The sequence below is a fragment of the Palaemon carinicauda genome, unplaced genomic scaffold (genome assembly GCF_036898095.1).
Source record: "Palaemon carinicauda isolate YSFRI2023 unplaced genomic scaffold, ASM3689809v2 scaffold137, whole genome shotgun sequence".
Classification (NCBI taxonomy): Eukaryota; Metazoa; Arthropoda; class Malacostraca; order Decapoda; family Palaemonidae; genus Palaemon; species Palaemon carinicauda.
Window position 1 is genome coordinate 152,291 of NW_027168893.1, and position 7,710 is coordinate 160,000.

The window sequence follows — 7,710 nt, forward strand, 5'->3', positions numbered from 1 at the left end:
CAACAGGGAAAAATAGCCCAGTGAGGAAAGGAAATAAGGAAATAAATAAATGAAGAGAACAAATTAACAATAAATCATTCTAAAATAAGAAACAACGTCAAAACAGATATGTCATATATAAACTATTAACAACATCAAAAACAAATATGTCATAAATAAACTATAAAAAGACTCATGTCCGCCTGGTCAACAAAAAAGCATTTGCTCCAACTTTGAACTTTTGAAGTTCTACTGATTCAACCACCCGGTTAGGAAGATCATTCCACAACTTGGTCACAGCTGGAATAAAAACCCAAAAGCTGGAAAGAATCCAGAACAAGAATGTTGAAAAAGAAAAACAAACCAACAGCAAAGGAATTGAGACCAATAGCACTCACAAATGTATCATATAAAATATACATGGCTTTTATCAAGGATGAAATAGGACATCTAAAAAATAATTCGTTGTATGTATTAAAGCCAACACTTCTTGTTGGCACAAGGGCCTTTCCCTTGGTGGGCCCGTAGATAACCTGCAAATTATAAGGTTGTTGTTCATTTAAAAAAGGAAATTTGAAAAGCTTTCAGTAGTAGAAATAGCTGTGAACAGGGTAAGGATGATGGTGGTTAGAAAAGTGGGTTGTAAGGTTTTTGAATAGTAGGAAAAGGTTGCAGGTGGGGTTGTCCAACCCTTTACTCCCTATGGTCCCTGCGGAAACTTTTTAGTAGTAGAGTAAGTTCAGAGGACTACAGATGATGTGAATAGGGCCTTAGGGTGAGGGAATGAGATGGTTTAATGAGTGTTCTGATGTGATTACCTTGGTGTGGGTAGTCTTGTAAGCAATAGCCTGGGTCTCTCTATGTTTTTAACAATTGCTTTTCCTAGTGTGGCCACAGCCTGCCAGGCCTGTGGTGAGTTGGTGTCTATCTGTAGGTCACCTCTCAGCTGAGTTCTTTCCCTACATTCTAGTAGGTAGTGCAGGAGGGCCTGTTGTGGTGTGATATCACAGTGTTCACATGGTCTTTGAATGTAATCCAGGCTTTCCCAGTTAGCCTTGTATCCCAGTCTGAGCCTGTGAATGCATACAGCCTGCTCTCTTGGGGTGTATCTGTCCATGTGTGGAGGCTCTAGCTTCGTGGCCCATTTGCACCATGTGGCAGAGGGAGAGCCATTCCCTATCCACTTGTGTAGCTCCTTGATTAAATTGTCTTTGAGATGTGACTTTACTTTGGTTTTAATCTGTTGTAGTGCAGGCTGCATGTGCACCTGTACACTTTGTATGTGCCTGGTGCTCTTGGCTAGTTCATCGGCCTTCTCATTACCTGGTATCCAAATGTCCATACTACTCCGTATATTTGTAGGCAAAGGGAAAATGAACCGTAACCAGAGAGAAGGATACAATGTAGTACTGTCTGGCCAGTCAAAGGACCCCATAACTCTCTAGCGGTAGTATCTCAACGGGTGGCTGGTGCCCTGCCCAACCTACTACACCAAACTGTTCAAGAAAGATAAAAAAGAATGCTAAGAAAATGGACATGCTAATCCAGATGGTAAGAATTGTACCAGGAGACATCAAGATGGAACTTGGAATAGAGAATTGTGATCTATTTAACATTAAGAGAGGAAAAGTAACAAGGACTGAAGAGGTAAAACAGCAGGTTGGAAATGTCAACAAGGACATGGACGAAGGAGGATATAAATACCTCGGGGGTAATGAAAGAAGAAATAAAAGACCAAGATATGAAGGAAAATATTAGAAGAGAATACATGCGAAGAATCAAATCTATAATAAAGTCAAAACTTATGCTGGAAATATGATCAAGGCTATAAACACCATGTACAGTGGAGTGGAGTGGAAGAAGTCAGAGCCATGCAACATGGATAGAAAAAAACTAGAAAGGTAATGAACATGTACCAAACACTGCAGCCAAGATCGAATATTGACAGACTATATACCACGCAGTGAGGGCGGAAAAGGACTCTTAAGTATAGACGATTGTGTACATAAAAACTAAAGCGTCAGGCAGTACCTAAGACCAGCGAAGATGATGGGCCAAGAGCGCAAAGGAAGAAAACTTGATAAAGAAGAATGAAGACCCAGACGTGTGTAGAGATTGAAGAGGAAAAAAAAAAAAACGCTAGAATAATGACTAAGAAAACCAGTGCATGAACAATTCCTGAGACAAACCGAAGAATATGCCAATAAAGGAACATGGCAATGATTATAGGGATAAGAACTTAGGCAGCTGAAGTAATAATAATGACAGCACCATATCAGGCCTTAAGAACAAGATATATTCAAGATACATATAATGTACTGGCCTATTGGGAACATCCCCCTGTCTGACTATCTGCTAGACTGGGGTTCGAGAACTGCTCAAGTTCGTTAGTTTCTAGTATTGCCTGCCCTTTACCATCCTTGTCTACCCGCTGAGTCATCAGCTGCCATTGTCTGGCCCTCCCTGGTCCTAGCTTGATGGAGAAGGGTCTTAGGCGTTGATCATATGTATATATGGTCAGTCTCTAGGGCATTGTCACTGCTCATTGCCTCTGCCGTTCATGAGTTATCTTTAAACCTTTAAAAGGAACTAACATCTCGTCAAAGTGCAGGAAATGTATTATTATTATTATTACTATTATTATTATTATTATTATTATTATTATTATTATTATTATTATTATTATTAAATGCTAAGCTACAACCCTAGTTGGAAAAGCAGAATGTTATAAGCCCAGGGGCCCCAACAGGGAAAACAGCCCAGTGAAGAAAGGAAAAAAGGAAAAATAAAATATTTTAAGAATAGTAACATCAAAATAAATATTTCCTATTTAAACTATAAAAACTTTAACAAAACAAGAGGAAGAGAAACTAGATAGAAAAGTGTGCCCGAGTGTACCCCCAAGCAAGAGAACTCTAATCCAAGGCAGTGTGAGACCATGGTACAGAGGCTATGGCACTACCCAAGAATAAAGAACAATGGTTTGATTTTGGAGTGTCCTTCTCCTAGAAGAGCTGCTTACCAAAGCTAAAGAGTCTCTTCTACCCTTACCAAGAGGAAAGTGGACACTGAACAATTGCAGTGCAGTAGTTAACCCCTTGGGTGAAGAAGTACTGTTTAGTAATCTCAGTGTTGTCAGGTGTATGACGACAGAGGAGAATCTGTAAAGAATAGGCCGGACTATTCAGTGTCTGTGTAGGCAAAGGGAAAGAACCATAACCAGAGAGAAGGGTCCTATGTAGTACTGTCTGACCAGTCAAAGGACCCCATAACTTTCTAGCGGTAGTATCCCAACAGGCGGCTGGTGCCCAGGCCAACCTACTACCTCCAAATGAATGGCAAATGAAGAAACCTTTAACTGCATGGCCATTGAATGTTCTGCATTTGCTCTGAAGCATTATAAGAAACGGCATTATACAGTGGCTGAAGCTCTCCATTGGAGTCTCTGTGGAAAAAAATAGAAATCAATGCATCAACAAATGGTAGGAACATCAACCTCAAACTCGTATAGAAAATGATCAGGCTAAACTACTCTGGGACTACAGTATCGGGACGGACAGGGTGATACAAGCACATTGACCAGACGTCACTCAGGTTGACAAGACAACGAAAAAAGTATAACTCACAGATGTCGCTGTACTGTGGGACTCAAGAGTGGGAGATTAGGAGAGAGAGAAAAAAAATGGGAAAGTACCAAGACTTACTACCTGAATTAAGAAGGCATGCTTTTCGTACTCCCCAAGAGAGATTAGTTCAACAAACGTTCAGATGGGCTCCACAAGGTACTAAAAGAGTTGGAAGACCCAGGCCTACGTGGCTGAGGATTATGAAGCGCGGAATAGATGATGATGAATGGAGAAGTATTGAAATAGAAGCTCAAGATAGAGATGACTGGCGAAATCTAACCGAGGCCCTTTGCCAGGCGTAGGAGGAGATGATTCTGATGAAGAAAGCATTGAAGGGAATATCATTATATTAAACATTATCAATAATATCATCATATTTAACAAGATTCAAATGTACATCATTCTACTCTTTATCTTTTAACTCAAGTGGCAGGTTAAAATCATCTAGATAAAAGAGAACATTATATTTTTTTAAGGCTCGTGTTATGCAAAGATATATATCTTAACAGACATTATATCTCTATCTTCATGTACTCCAGAGTCTATAATTGGCTGCTTTCGGAGGATAAGCTATCAGTAGACCGTTAATCATATCTATTTTACAGCTCTAGGTTATAGTGATAAGGGATTAGGATGATGACGTGGTAAAAAAAGGTTAAATAGTTAAGAGAGACTTAAGGATATTATTTTAGTTTTTTCTATTCCTATCCATCATTCATAGTCTACCTCGCTCTATTAAGGGGACTGTTAAATAACCCCATTAGATATTTCCACACTTGGTTCTATAGATAGTCTATCATCTTCTCAATCTATTGAAAACAGTAATACCTTCGTTGTTTATAGTTACTCCACTTTGACGACTAAAGGGAGGCCATCTTGCAAGAAAACAACTCCGGAAAAGGTTGAGAAAAGGCGCTCTTGACAAAGAAAGGAACGCGTAGGTAAGCTGCGAAAATTAGAAAGAGTTTCTCAGGGACGAGTAGCACTATGAAGGGAGAGGATATGTAACGGCTCCTCACCGATCCTCCTCCTTAGATTCCTAGACTGGGTTAAGTCAGTTTGGGGTGCAGATATCTATGGTTATCTACGGATACGTCCCTGATTATACACAATATCTTAGGATGGTCGTCCCGGGGGTTAGAACCCCGTGATACCTGACGGTAATTCTCTTGTAATATCCCTCACAGTATAGGAAGCTGCCTACAGGAACTTCCATCAGGACGACATGGCTTGACCTCAAAAGTGGATTTCCCCTACGTCAAAATCCGTTTTATGCCACTCACCTCTTCTCACTAAGAAATCTACAATATCTTTACTTTAAAAGGCCTATGAAAATCAATCACTTCTATTCTAGTTGCCCTTTATACTCATAAACTCATTCTTGCACATATTTACTCTCACCATTCTCTTCTTGTGAATACTTTCAAAATCTTTGATTAGCTTCTGCAGTTTCTCTCCATAGTCACCAATCAATACTGCACCATTTGCAAATACCAACCCTTCCAAACTCTATTTATGGCTTATAACTTTCTCCCATAATTTTGGATCTACATCTCTCCCTATTTGACTTCTTGCTTCACTTCATCTATTATTATTATTATTATTATTATTATTATTATTATTATTATTATTATTATTATTATTATTATTATTATTATTACTTGCTAAGCTACAACCCTAGTTGGAAAAAGGGTGCTATAAGCCCAGGGGCTTCAACAGGGAAAATAGCCCAGTGAGGAAAGGAAACAAGGAAAAAATGAAATATTTTTAAGAACAGTAACAACATTAGAATAAATATTTCTTATATAAACTATAGAAAATTCAGCAAAACTAGAAGAAGAGAAATAAGATAGAATAAAGTACCTAAGTGTACCCTCAAGCAAGAGAACTCTTCCCAAAGACAGTGGAAGACATTGATATTGAAAAGCTATGACATAAAACATCATTTTCTCTGAGCCATGCACTATAAGGTTTAAGGATTCTAACAGACGGTCCCCATCTCCTCGTTGAAGCCTTCAGTCACTCTCAACAGCTTGTTATCTTTACCTATGAGTTGATGACTGATTTAACCCACTTATTGGGGATATCAGACACTGCAGTAATGCCTTAACCATAAGGGCCCGGCCAGACCAAGCGCGGCTAGCGGGGAGGTTAGCGGCAAGAGGTTCCAGCTGATAATTGAAACCTTAGGTATCTTATGTAGGTGGCCAGATAGGAGGCGCGAGGCTTCCCGTGACTCCTATCTGGCCACCTACATAAGATACCCAAGGTTTCAATTATCAGCTGGAACCTCTTGCCGCTAACCTCCCCGCTAGCCGCGCTTGGTCTGGCCGAGCCCTTAGAGGAGACAACTAAAGCTTGAATCATACTAGGCAATTTTTTTTCCCCAGCAGCAAGCCGTTGCTTCCCAAAATGGAAAACACGAGAGACTGTTGCTCGAGATATTGGCTTCCCAACTGGACAGGAAGCTAATCCGGCCGTATCTCAGCAAAGTCTGGAAAGGTTTGTCCCTGTATGAAATTAGAACCAATCACAGCGCGAGCTCGCTCAGGGGATGCCAAGTGTTGCCAACCCATGACGTCATCACCTACCCCAACTCCTTGTTACAACTTTATGGTCAAAAAATTTTTTAAAGTAAAATTCTGTTTTTTTCACTTTCTTTCTCACACATATACATATTCTAAAAAAGATGATCACAGAATCATGATGAAATGAACAAAATGAAAATAGGTAATCATTTTGCATATAAGGTAATGGTTATACTTTAAACTTCTAGACTAGACAACTAAATAATATACAGTATAAACATCGATATATATATATATATATATATATATATATATATATATATATATATATATATATATATATATATATATATATATATGTGTGTGTGTGTATATATATGTGTGTATATATATTTGTGTGTGTATGTGTGTATGAGTGCGTATGTTATATATATATATATATATATATATATATATATATATATATATATACATATATATATATATATATATATATATATATATATATATATATATATATATATATATATATATATATATAGATATATATATATATATGAGAGAGAGAGAGAGAGAGAGAGAGAGAGAGAGAGAGAGAGAGAGAGAGAGAGAGAGAGAGAGAGAGAGAGAGAGAGAGAGAGGAACCTTGCTATCGAATCTAAAATAACGAAACAAAAAAAAATCTACAAAAAAGTGGATTGCATAAAAAGATATTTAAATTTCATTTAACTAAACAAACAAAAACAAAAAACGGAACATAGAAAATAAAAAAAACAATAAGACAAAAAACAGAAAAAAAGAGTATGAACAGGTCGGAATAATTAAGCCATCCCAGGACAGATCTCGTCTCGAAGAAGAAGAAGAAGAAGAATATCTTGATCGATATATAAGCAAGTGCAACCGACTGGTTCAATTAGTCAAGACACAAGACGTGACGGGGAAGGAGTGTGTGTGTGTCAGTGCCGTCTAGGGTTAAGTGTTGCCGTTTTGGTGGTCAAAGTGTTGTTAGTGACCGCTACTGAAAATCGAATTTTTATTTTTTTACTTTTCGTTATTTGGTGGTTAGTATATTGTTGCATATTTGTGTGGTCACGCTATATAAAGTGAGCCAGTTTGCCCATACACACACACACACACACACACTATATATATATATATATATATATATATATATATATATATATATATATATATATATATATATATATATATATATATATATATATATATATATATATATATATATATATATATATATATATATATATAGTTTAGAAGTTTTTTACTGGGCTCTCCAATGCACTAGAAGAGTTGGAAGACCCAGGCCTACATGGCTGAGGACTTTGAAACGTGAAGTGGGTGACGATGAATGGAGAGGAATTGATTTAAAAGCTCAGGATAGAGACGACTGGCGAAATATAACCGAGGCCCTTTGCGTCAATAAGCGTAGGAAGAGATGATGATGATGATAATATATATATATATATATATATATATATATATATATATATATATATATATATATATATATATATATATATATATATATATATATATATATATATATATATATATAT

At 37.2% G+C, this 7,710-nt stretch overlaps 1 protein-coding gene across 2 annotated transcripts in view; it reads left to right on the forward strand.

The window, feature by feature from the left end:
- The first annotated feature begins 7,054 nt into the window (after nt 1-7,054).
- LOC137635525 (probable cytochrome P450 6a13) overlaps nt 7,055-7,710 on the forward strand; it is a 20,163-nt gene continuing 19,507 nt past the window's right edge. The window contains exon 1 of one of the 2 annotated variants that reach the window (XM_068368005.1): nt 7,055-7,104. The gene's annotated coding sequence lies outside the window, so the exon portion shown is untranslated. Of the gene's footprint in view, nt 7,195-7,710 lie in introns of both variants that reach the window. The other variant, XM_068368004.1, reaches the window with a different exon arrangement.